This window comes from Balaenoptera musculus, chromosome 11, assembly GCF_009873245.2.
Source record: "Balaenoptera musculus isolate JJ_BM4_2016_0621 chromosome 11, mBalMus1.pri.v3, whole genome shotgun sequence".
NCBI classification, from domain to species: domain Eukaryota; kingdom Metazoa; phylum Chordata; class Mammalia; order Artiodactyla; family Balaenopteridae; genus Balaenoptera; species Balaenoptera musculus.
In genome coordinates this window covers 90696140-90708316 of record NC_045795.1, presented here as the reverse complement: position 1 = coordinate 90708316, position 12177 = coordinate 90696140, and the positions used below count along the sequence as shown (strand labels likewise).

At 38.3% G+C, this 12177-nt stretch overlaps 1 protein-coding gene and 1 long non-coding RNA gene across 15 annotated transcripts in view; one reads left to right on the top strand and one right to left on the bottom strand.

The window, feature by feature from the left end:
• The window catches only part of CNTN4 (contactin 4), a 950914-nt gene that overhangs the window by 374234 nt on the left and 564503 nt on the right, over window positions 1-12177 (bottom strand). The window lies entirely within an intron of this gene.
• Window positions 11016-12177, top strand: part of LOC118904026 — a 73278-nt gene continuing 72116 nt past the window's right edge. For 3 of the 4 annotated variants that reach the window (XR_005021922.1, XR_005021921.1, XR_005021919.1), the window contains exon 1: window positions 11172-11481. This is a non-coding gene — a long non-coding RNA (uncharacterized LOC118904026). The other variant, XR_005021920.1, reaches the window with a different exon arrangement.

The following is a 12177-nucleotide window of genomic DNA, read 5'->3' as shown; positions in this document are numbered from 1 at the left end:
AAACTGAAATTTTAATAAGGTTGACTGGTGCCAAGGAAAGGTATATAATTTAGCTGTGGAAGGTTTCTCTCAGAAAATGATACTAGAAATAAAATCGGAGAGTGTGGGAGGGGAAAGAATGGGAAGAGGGAACCAAAATCTAACGCACCCCTCTCCTAATCTGCTCACTGGATCTTTCCTTCCTCTAACCAGGTGACCTGTTCAGAGTGACCTCAGTATCATCCCCCCGCCACACACAAAAACTGGCAAATCCATTCTAACAAGTATCCAAGGACCCTTACAGAATCGCTTCACTATGCCTATTGCTTTTAGGATCGAATTTTACCTATAATCATCACACTTCCTTGCCCCTCAGAGACTACATATAATGCACCAAATGACCAAAGTGCATTTGTTCACCGTCCTTCATCAACTGAGAAAAAAATGCTTCTTACTTCTTTGTCTGTTCAACAGGCTGAGTCTCTGTCCTATTCAGTATGAGCTGCCACACGGACACAAAACAAATCAATATGCTCTACTCTCAGCCAGGGATTCAAGGTATTCCAATAATTAAGCAACAACGTGTGTGCAGAAAAGGCAATATCCTCAACGATTAGTGCTAAATTTAATTAATTACCTCTAAAATAAAATGACACATAAACTGTGTAATTAAGAATAATTCTTAATTAAGGAACATTTGACAGATAGGCAGGAAGGAGGAAAGGGATGGAAAACGGCTGATTAAGATGGGGAATTAAAAAAAAAAAAAAAAGATGGGGAATTAAGCACCTCATTGAAGATATTAGCAAGCCCTGTTGTGTATTTATTTAATTTTCAGGGCATTCAATGAACTGAAATTTAAAACAGATATGGAGGGCATTTCAATAAAACACATGTGCCCTTTTTCTGTTTAATGTAAAACTGTACCTTTGCAGCTAAAATGACAGCTGCACTTTTACTCCCTTGATAACCCAACTAAGGAAAGGGAACCAGCTGGTTGGGGAGCTACCATATCTGTTGACTTTCTAAGGCATGAGAAAAGCCATATAGCCCTAAAGACTTAATGTGGGCCTGCCTTATTAGATATGTACCTCTTTTCCTATTATTGGCATTGGATGAAGTTTCTTAGCCACCTCATGTATCTGACATTTGGAGGAGTTGAGTTGTATATTGAGCTATTCCATTACATGCTGATAAACCAACTATGCAAAAATGGCCTGGGGAATCTTGGATAACAGAAGGTATAGCATAGCAAGATACAGTATAGCAAAAAACCATAAAGGTTATCTGCAAATATGGCCTCTCTGTGCTAGGACTGTTTCTTGTGGTTACTTCAAATATAACCCCCAATCCCCACCCCCGTTACAGCCACCATTTCCACTACCATAGAGCAGGGATCAAACGGACATATAAAAAAGACAACTAAGGGGGAAAAAAAGTGACATAAATCATCTTGGTTTGGTTTTTTGAGCATCTATTGAGATAAAGTTGCACAATCTGTAAAATTTCCATTGTAGAGAGAAGATATAATCAATATTCTTAAGGTCAAGGTAAGCATAAATGTGACCAAGGATAGATAAGAATACATACATATATATGTATAATATAAATATATATACATATATATATACATATACATATACATCCAGGGTTGAATAATAATTTCTTCACAAATTCATGGAATTCTAGACTTTGAAGTGCTAAAAAATCTATAGAGTAATTTAAAAGATTAATTAAAAATAATCATTTCTTTTCTCCAAATTATAATAAAATATAGTTATTATAGTAAGAATAATAGTAAGTAGAATAAGATCATCATCATCATGCTATAGAACAGGCTACTAAGAGAACAAGTACCCTTATTTTTTTCCACTTTAAATCATTAATAGAAAAACCATAATCTTTTAGAAAATACCTCTGGTAAGCTTTTTTGGAGAAAAACACATTGCTCTGCATTTCCTAGGTTATTATATACTAAAGAGACTTGGTGACAGCTAACATTCAGGTTCTCTGCTGACAGACTCACCAACTGCTTTACATTCCCATAATGTAAAACACACATTGGTGTGCTTATTGAAAATTCTACAGTTTCTCAATTTTTTGATTTGCACATAATAAGATGCATTGTAGAAAATCTGTTATTTTTTTCCTAACATTCACTCCTTTTTGTTCCAAGTTTACGAATCAGCTATTTTAAAAGTTCACTTTGATTTCTCATTGACTAGAGTGTTTGCCTGCTGCCACCACCATCTGCTGGGAATTTGAAGTCAACTGTTTAAAATGCTTAAGACAAAAAACTCACAACGAACCATGCTGTTTGATGATGTTCAACCTATCTTCATAAAGATTGTATTACTTCCCAGTCATCCAAAAGAGCTCTTGTTAAGATTAAACCAGTCGTAAGTTTATATATATATATATATATATATATATATATATATATGCTTATATAAGTTTACATGTATATAATTATACATAATTATATATATGATTATTTTCATGAAATTGATACTAAACGTGTGGGATATTATGACTTACTTTTCATGCACAATTTCTTCTCAATCGAGAAGGTATTTGAACCTCTCAATTGAACCTGGTGTGTTAATTTCTGAAAAGTTATCACTTGTTACTGGATTTAAGTTGTTTGATGTGAAGGGTATGCCTCAGATAGACACTTAGTCTAAAAACCCAGAATTCTGCAGACTGAAAAGTTTATGTGCAAATGACTGAAAAGTCTATTTTGATCCCCCTGATCCACACAAACATCTTCCAATTAAGGACAAACACCATATACCATTTAAGAATGTTGTCCAGTTAGGGTCTTCTCTGAAAGATCAGCTGTCTCATCATTTTCTCTCCACTATTTTTTTTGTTTTTTGTCTGCATTGGGTCTTTGTTGCTGCATGCTGGCTTTCTCCAGTTGCGGCGAGCAGGGGTTGCTCTTCGTTGCGGTGCGCGGGCTTCTCATTGCGGTGGCTTCTCTTGTTGTGGAGCACGGACTCTAGGTGCACGGGCTTCAGTAGTTGCAGCACACGGGCTCAGTAGTTGCGGCACGTGGGCTCAGTAGTTGTAGCTTGTGTGCTCTAGAGTACAGGCTCAGTAGTTGTGGCTCATGGGCTTAGTTGCTCCGCGGCATGTGGGATCTTCCCAGACCAGGGATCAAACCAGTGTCCCCTGAATTGGCAGGCGGATTCTTAACCACTGCGTCACCAGGGAAGTCTCTCTCCACTGTTTTTCTAATGTGTCTGTTTAAATATGTTTCTCAAGACTCCAGAGAGGTTGAAAATTGTGTAAAGATCATCAGGAAGGTTTCCGTACCAAAACGTTTTCTTCTAAACACTGTAACCTTTGAAAACACATTATCAAAACCCCTTTGTGCATTCAGTTTCCTTTCCCTGGAATTCCTAATTTCTGCCTGGCCAAATCTTGCTCATCCATTCCTCAAAGTCCATCTCAAATGAGATTGCTCCACGAAGCCATCCCTATGCCCCCAAACGGTATGAGTTAACCTTCGATTTTATTGCCTGAGTGTCTGTTGCTCAGGTTCCAAACATAAGTAAGATACTACCATCACTTTGGAGGGAAGCATAAAGATGGGCTAATAACATAGCAACAATTTATTCAGGAAATCATAGTCCAGTGTATTATATAAGAAGGAGTCTCTAGGGTTAAACCTTGTGACTTTAAATCTTGGGTATTTTATGTGAGTAACATGCAGCTAGTTACCAAGTTGTGTAACCTCTCTAAGACTCAAGTTTTTTATCGGTAAAAAGAAGATAATAAAAGACTGAGATAATGGATATGCTTAGGAGAAAGTGCCTGGTTCAAAGAAAGCATTCAAGACATGTTAACAAGTAGGAAGAGCAGTGGGAGTTAGTACTATAGTTATCAGTACTGTTCTCATGACCCAGGTCCTCTGCTAGGTGCTTTCATGCCTGTGACTCTGAGTAATTCCTCAGAATGACCATTTTACCTATTCGTTCAATGTGCATTTACTCAGCAGGGACCATGCACCACACACTGTTCTAGGATCTGGACACCTCAGAGTCCACAGTCTTTCCTGACCTCATGGAAAGGTGGGAAAACAGACCATAAGGTAAACATAAATAAACGAGGTAATGAAAGATAGTGCTAAGCACTATGATAGAAGGAAAATAGGGGAATTGAGTACTTTTGGGCCAGCTGTTGGGAAGGGGTTATTTTAGGAAGTCAGAGAAGGCCTTTCCGAGAAAGTGACATTTAGGTCAGACCTGATTTGTGAGAAGGAGTCAGGCATGTGAAAGCCTGGAAAAAGAATTCGAGGAAGAGAAAAGAGCAAGGACAAAGGTCTTGAAGTCTGAAAAGGCCTGGCACATTTTGGGAAGGTGGCTAGGAGACTGAGTTAGAGAGAGGATAAGGAGATAAGGTAAAGAGAGGTGGACAGGGCCAGAGCAGGCAGGACCCTTTTTAAAACATGGCATGAGGAATTTGAACTTGTGACACTAGTTTTTGTTTAAAAGGCCACTTTTTTCTATTATGAGGTATATGCAACAAATGGGATAAGTACTTAAATTATCTACTGCTTTGCAACAAACTACTCCGAAACTGAGTGGTGAAAGCAGTAACCATTTATTATTTCTCACCATTCTTTCATCTGAGCTCACTTATGTGGCTGTATTCAGCTGGAGTATAGCTGGGCTGGAAGGTCTGAGATGGCTTCACTCAATGTCTGGCAGCTGGTGTTGGCAGTTGGCTGGGTCACCTCAGTTCTCTTCCACATGGCCTCTCATCCTCCAGCAGGCTAAAGTGGCCTTCTTTTTGGTGGTCACAAAAGAATGTTTCAAGAGGATGAAAGTAGAAGCTGCAAGGCCTCTTAGAGCCCAACCTCGGAAGAGTCACTTCAGCTGCATTCTACTGGCCAAAGTAGGTCAGAGAGTAACCAAAGTCCAGCCCAGATTAATGTCCACCTCTTGAGAAGATGAGCAGCAAAGTCACATTGCAAAGGAATGAGTACACTTGGATGACAAGAATTCATGATCATAGGTTGCAATTTATCTCAACAATAGTGGTCTAGTGGGTCCAGGTAAGGAATAATGGTAGCTTAGACCTGGGTGTGATGTTGCAGCAAACATAGAAATAGTGTACACAGCTACCTGATAGGGCTCTTTTGTATGCCTATTTTACTGTCTCTGGAATGAAGCTTGTACAGGTTAAACAACTTCCCAATGTTACTAGTTATTGAAGCCAGGTATTTAAACCCAGGTACTCTGACCACGGAGTGTGCATTCTCAATTAAAATATTCAACCATTTCCCACTATACTGACAGGAGAGAAAAACAAACAAAATCTTTGAAAAGAAGACCTACACATGGCCAAAAGGTACCTGAAACAATGCTCAATATCACTAATTATTAGAAAAATGCAAATCAAAACTACCATGAGGTAACACCTCACAACAGTCATAGTGGCCGTCGTTAAAAGTCTACAAATAATAAATGCTGGAGAGGGCATGAAGAAAAAGGAACCCTCTGAACTGTTGGTGGGGATGTAAATTGGTGCAGCCACTGTGGAGAACAGTATGGATCCTTAAGAAACTAAAAATAGAGTTACCATGTAATCCTGCAATCCCACTCCTGGGCATATAACCAGAGAAAACTCTAATTTGAAAAGATACGTGCAACCCAATGTTTACAGCAGCACTATTTACAATAGTCAAGACATGGAAGCAACCTAAGTGTCCACTGACAGATAAATGGATAAAGAAGATATGGTATATATATATATGTATATATATATATATACACACACACATATATATATATATATATATATATATATATACACACACACATACATACATACAGTGGAATATTACTCAGCCATAAAAACGAATGAAATAATGCTATTTGCAGCAACATAGATAGACCAAGAGATTATCATATTAAGTGAAGTAAGTCAGACAGAGAAAGACAAATATCATATGATATCACTTATATGTGGAATCTAAAAAAAATGATGCAAATGAACTTATTTACAAAACAGAAATAGACTCACAGGAATAGAAAACAAACTTATGGTTACCAAAGGGGAAGGGCGAGGGGGACAAGAGATAAATTAGGAGTTTGGGATTAAGAGATACACACTACTATATATAAAATGGATAAACAACAAGGACCTACTGTATAGCACAGGGAACTATACTCAATATCTTGTAATAATCTGTAATGGAAAAGAATCTGAAAAAGAATATGTATATATACACATGCATATATACATATACATATACAAGGACTTACTATACAGCACAGGGAACTACATTAAATATCTTGTAATAATCTATAATGGAAAAGAATTTGAAAAAGAATATATATACACACACACACATACATACATATATACAGTATATATATACTGAATATTCAGTATATGAATATACTATATATATACTGAATATACATATATATATATATACACACAGTCACTTTGCAGTATACCTGAAACACAACATTGTAAATTAACTATACTTCAAAAAAAATGGTTAAAAAAATCTCTGAAAGATAATATGGTATTTACCATAATAGAGGTATAAAGGTACTATGGAAAGTAGTTAAGTCTGTATTCCCATTGTACTTTGCATATCTATTATTGCAGTTATAAAACTGCATTGTAGTTACCTATTTGCATGTTCTTTAGGCCACGAGAATTAAAGCTCCTCTAGGGCAAGGACCAGATCTTAATCATTTGTGTAACCCCAGGGCCTAAAACAGTGGCTGGATGGTTCATAGCAGACTTCTTAGAACTAGTACTAAATTTGTTAATTAATTAATTAATTAATTTTTAAACATATCTTTTAAGTTCTCAATTTTTTAAAAAAAATTTATTTACGGCTGCGTTGAGTCTTCGTTGCTGTGTGTGGGCTTTCTCTAGTTTCGGGGAGCAGGGGCTACTCTTTGTTGCGGTGCGCAGGCTTCTCATTGTGGTGGCTCCTCTTGTTGCGGAGCACGGGCTCTAAGCACGCGGGCTTAAGTAGTTGTGGCACATGGGCTCAGTAGTTGTGGCGCACGGGCTTAGTTGCTCCGCAGCATGTGGGATCTTCCTGGACCAGGGCTCAAATCCATGTCCCCTGCATTGGCAGGCGGATTCTTAACCACTGTGCCACCAGGGAAATCCTTGTTAATTAATTTAAATATTAACAAAGCTAAGTAAGGGTGTTTTCTCCCTTGAGCAGTGGAAAGTTACATATTTTAAAATTTTCATTCCTAGTGGAAAAAATTGCCTCAAGGAATATTTTTAGAGAAGAAATGGTAACACAGATAAAAATAAATCAGCAATGACTTTGGGAAAAATCAGTAATGATCATAAAAGGGTCACTTACTGTACTATGATCTAGAAAGAAAAATGGTTGCTCCCTGAAACTTAGTTTTGTTTTTTTTTTAATATACATTGTCTTAATACCAGTTCAAAAATCAGGTCTTACTTATAATGACCTATTTGTAGAATAATAAACAATGGCTCTGAAGACTTAAGCAATTCTACAAAAACAAGACTCTGAACGTAAATTAAAACCCCAAGGACACGAAACCAGTTATTCTAATACCAAAAATAGCTAGGAGAAATCTAAAAAGGAAGAGTATTAATTGGCCTGGATAACAAGATGAATCATCATTCCTCTTCTAGGAAAAGTCATGAGATAAAGCCCCGTGAATTTATTCTGTAGTTAGCTATGATGTGTTACCAGTGCAGGGTAGAGCGGTCTGACCTTTAGGAGGGCCAGTTATCTTCACCTGCTCATAATTACAGGTTACACTATAACTTCAAAGTATACGTATATAAATGAATAATATCCTTCATGAGGGAGATAAAATCTTTGAAGAATCAAAGCAGTGCCACTATTGACCTTCCTGAAAAGGCCAATGACAGCATCCATCCTACTGATGCCACATGCCATCTGTGTAAGAACAGGACAACATTACAACGTTAGGATGTGGACAGAAATACGTCCTCCATACCCCATCTTTATTCCTCACATGCCTAGTATCCAGCTAGAGAAGAATGTGGTAAATTATTCAGTTCTGCCCCACTGGGATTGATTGAGAGGGTAGCTTAAGTCTCTACCACCATACCTACTCTCCCATTCCCTCCTGAGCGGCCCAGGAGTGGTCACCAAATCAGGCTGAGGCTCTGATCACCAGGATTTCTCCCACCAGAAACAAAAACTGAGACTTTCAAATTTTTTCACCCAGGTTCTCCCAGGTGACCAGGAAACAAAAATTACAAACTTGCATAAAAGAGGTTCAAGCTTGCTGCAGACATGCCAAGCTCCATTTCTCAATGTCAATCTCCAGAGATACTGATTCTGAGTTTCTCTTTGTAGCTTTATTGCTAGATATGATCATGTTGAAAATTCAAAGAGGGTTGTGTATAATTCTATTCCCTGTTCTGATTTAGTCTATTATGAGTCTGAAAATGAATTTAAGGTTTTAAAACGCATCAACAGAAAAGATACTCTGTTCCTTAAACTACTAAAGCTCATGAAAACATCTTGAAAAAATCGACTCACACAGCTTCAAAGACCTGAGTACCATGCTAATAAAAAAAGTAGAACTTGCACAAAGCTGGGTTAAGAACAGGCAATTCACAAGAATGATGCAAGACCATCTGAGTTAATATTTGCACTAACAAATGAGATTCTCTTTTGAAACCTAAAGGCCTGCAAGAAGGATGTCCTACATCACCAGCCTCTTGAGGAATTGTGGATAAACACAAAATAATTATATCCCAAGAGATGAAATACAGCTAGTTGTCCCCCTGAGAGAGCCCTTGTTTTGATGTTAGAGCGAAGAATGGGCGTTATTGGTATTTCAAAGGAAAACCTCCCCAGAAGCAGGCCACAATAAAAACTGACATACAGATTAAAAAGACATTTAAATATTAATGAAGCCAAACCCGCTTGCAAATCAAATGCTGACGAAAAGAGACATCTTTCTTCCAGAGAAACTTGGTTTCACTCATCACATCCTATTACTTTAAAACAACAAATCTGTTTGTGTTATTGCATACTATAAGCATCACATTTTGGATAACATGGACTTGACCTCTGCAAAGCAAGCTGGTTACTAAATAATGTGTAACAGTGTTATTTGTGCCATTCCAGGAAAACCCGGAGAATATCTTGGAAGAGAATTTAAACGTAAAATGACAAATGTTTTTCTCTGATAAGTTTAGCTGGGTTCACTTTGGGTCCCAGACACTACTGAGGGTGTGGTCCTGATTATCTAACCCTGGATAATAGGAGGCTACATGTTTATAGGTAACTGCAATATTTTCTAAGATAAATTTGACATTAATCTTGATATTAAAAGTCTTTTATTATAAACAAAACTTCCCCAACGTACTTATCATAAATCTCAATGCTAATTTACAGATGACGTAGACTTAAGAAGGAAAAAACATGGGTGGTGATCTCAGCGCCTTAAGAATATGCCCAATTACAAATAAAAGTCTTTTCTACACAGAAATTTAAATATATTTCTGGATTAAAAACAAACACACAGGGCTTCCCTGGTGGCGCAGTGGTTGAGAATCTGCCTGCCAATGCAGGGGACACGGGTTCGAGCCCTGGTCTGGGAGGATACCACATGCCGCGGAGCAACTTGACCCGTGAGCCACAACTACTGAGCCTGCGCGTCTGGAGCCTGTGCTCCGCAACAAGAGAGGCCGCGATGGTGAGAGGCCCGCGCACCGTGATGAAGAGTGGCCCCCACTTGCCACAACTAGAGAAAGCCCTCGCACAGAAACGAAGACCCAACACAGCCAAAAATAAATAAATAAATAAATAAATAGAAATACAATCTTAAAAAAAAAAAACAAACACACAAACAAAAACATGATTGGTTTAGAAATCACAGAATTTTACCTCCAGAAGTTTGCTTAGAACACATATGGATATTTATTGTACCCAAGACTTTGTTGTTCCCTTTTTTTTTTAATGAAAGTTTTATTGAGATATAGTCCACATACCATACACTTCACCTGTTTAAAGTCTAAAATTCAATGTTTTTTGTATACTCACAGAATTGTGCAACTATCACCACAATCAATTTTAGAATATTTTCATCGTTCCCCCAAAAAGCCCATTAGCAGTTATTCCCCTTTCTCCTCTACAACCCATCCTTTCCACCCTGCATCCTGCCCTAGGGAAAAACTGATCTATTTTCTATCTCTGTAGAGTTGCCTATTCTGGACATTTCATACAAATGAAATCATACAATCTGTCGTCTTTGTGACAGGATTCTTTTACTTAGCATGATGCTTTCAAGGTTCATCCACGTCATACCAGGTTTCAGTACTTTATTCCTTTTTACTCCTGAATGATATTGTACAGATTTACCACATTTTACTCGTCCACTCATCAGCTGATGGACATTTGGGGTGTTTCCTACCTTTCTTTCTATAGTTCTTTCTTCTCTTATTTCTCTTTGTAACCATTTTAGTCTCTTCATGGACAAACTCTTCTTCTTCCAGTCTTTTAAATTCTGCCTTGCAGGCTTGTTGTATACCCTCTGCAAGCCTTTGGTGTTTTCTTTCTCTTTGCGATGGCATTTACTCTGCATGCTTCAAGGAAACCTACATGTTGATAAGCCTCAAATCACAACCTATAAAGACTTCCCTTCTGTACTTCAGACCCATATAGATTCCTACCCACTTACTATCTTTCCCTCCTACTTATTATCTTTTCCAATATCTAATTAATTTAGTCAGGTATCACCCAGGAGATATTCTAGACTCTACCTTCTTTTTTCCTCACTTTTCACATTCAGTGGGTCCACAAGTCATGTATATTTTACTCCTGCTATTTCTTGAATCCATCCCTATTCCATGTCATTAATTACTTGTTAGTTCATCATTTATCCCTAATTCTACAGCCCTAACCTCTTAAACTCCAGTTTTTCGGACTCTAACACTTTTCAGATTCTTTAATAACTCACCATCATTGAAAAAAATAAACTGCAAGCTCCTCAGCAAGGTACAAAGTCCTCCCTGGTCTCATCTCTGTTTATTCCTCTAACTTACCTCACATGCCTCTTCACAGGTGGCCTCTCATCCGGTCACATCAGACTGCTTTCCCTTTATGCCACTGGACAGTTTATTCCCTCTGCCTGGAATGTCCTTTCCTCTTCTTCTGTTGCCTAATTTCATATTGTTCGGTGAGGCAGAGACTAGTTAGCTGCTTAACAAACCTTCTTCTCTTTCTTCCTGGACCCAGAGCTAGACCACACCTGTCGTGCAGTCAGGCATGGCCACGTGGCTGAACTTCACCATTGGCCCATGGGTCCTTTCAGACCTGGATTATAAAAGCCTCCTGTACAATGTTCCTCTCTCTCTTTTTCTCTCCTCTTGTCAAGTGACTGGATGTTGATGTCCGATGACACCTTGAAAGTCCCATTTGAAGACGAGCCTGGGTCCCTGAATGACTACATGAGCCACAGCTGTTCCAGCCACTCTCCTCCACCGAATCTTTACGTGAGTAAGAACTAAATTTCTCATCTACAAAGCCTCAGATTTCAGGGATAATCCAACTCTTCAACAAGCTCAAAAAGGCTTTTTCATTTCTATCTCCACATGCCTCCTTTTGTGCATCACACTACCTGCCAAACTGTAACGTACCTGCAATCTACAAGTTTACCTCCTTCCCCACCTGGCCTGTGCACTCCACCAAGTCATGGGCTGGGGCTTTGACCCAACATCATCCACAGTATCCGGGGTGTATATATACCCCTTATATTTGATAAGTATTTGCGGAATGAGTTAAAGTTCCCCGCACACATCTTTCCCCATGTCTGTTCTGCAGGAATGTTAGCAGGAATTTTTAACAAAACGGGGGGGGGGGGGGAAGGAGAATTTCTGAGTTTCTCCAAATTTGGGAAATGCTATGTTAAACAAAACGAAATGTTTCTCATAGGCCTTCTTAAAACTTCTGTATACTAATGAGCATCATCAAAATGATGTAGTTTGTTCCCAAAATTATTTGATCACAGGCTTTTTTTCTCACGGAACATCTTGAGAGGCGCGCGATCCACAGAGCACATTTTGGAAAACAGCTGACCTTGACTAATAATATAAATACTGCAAAATCTTGCATAGAAACTCTGAAATGTTTTATTTCAGTCCTAGATGCATAAATCACATAGTCAATTTGAATATTCAGGGGCTGAAGAG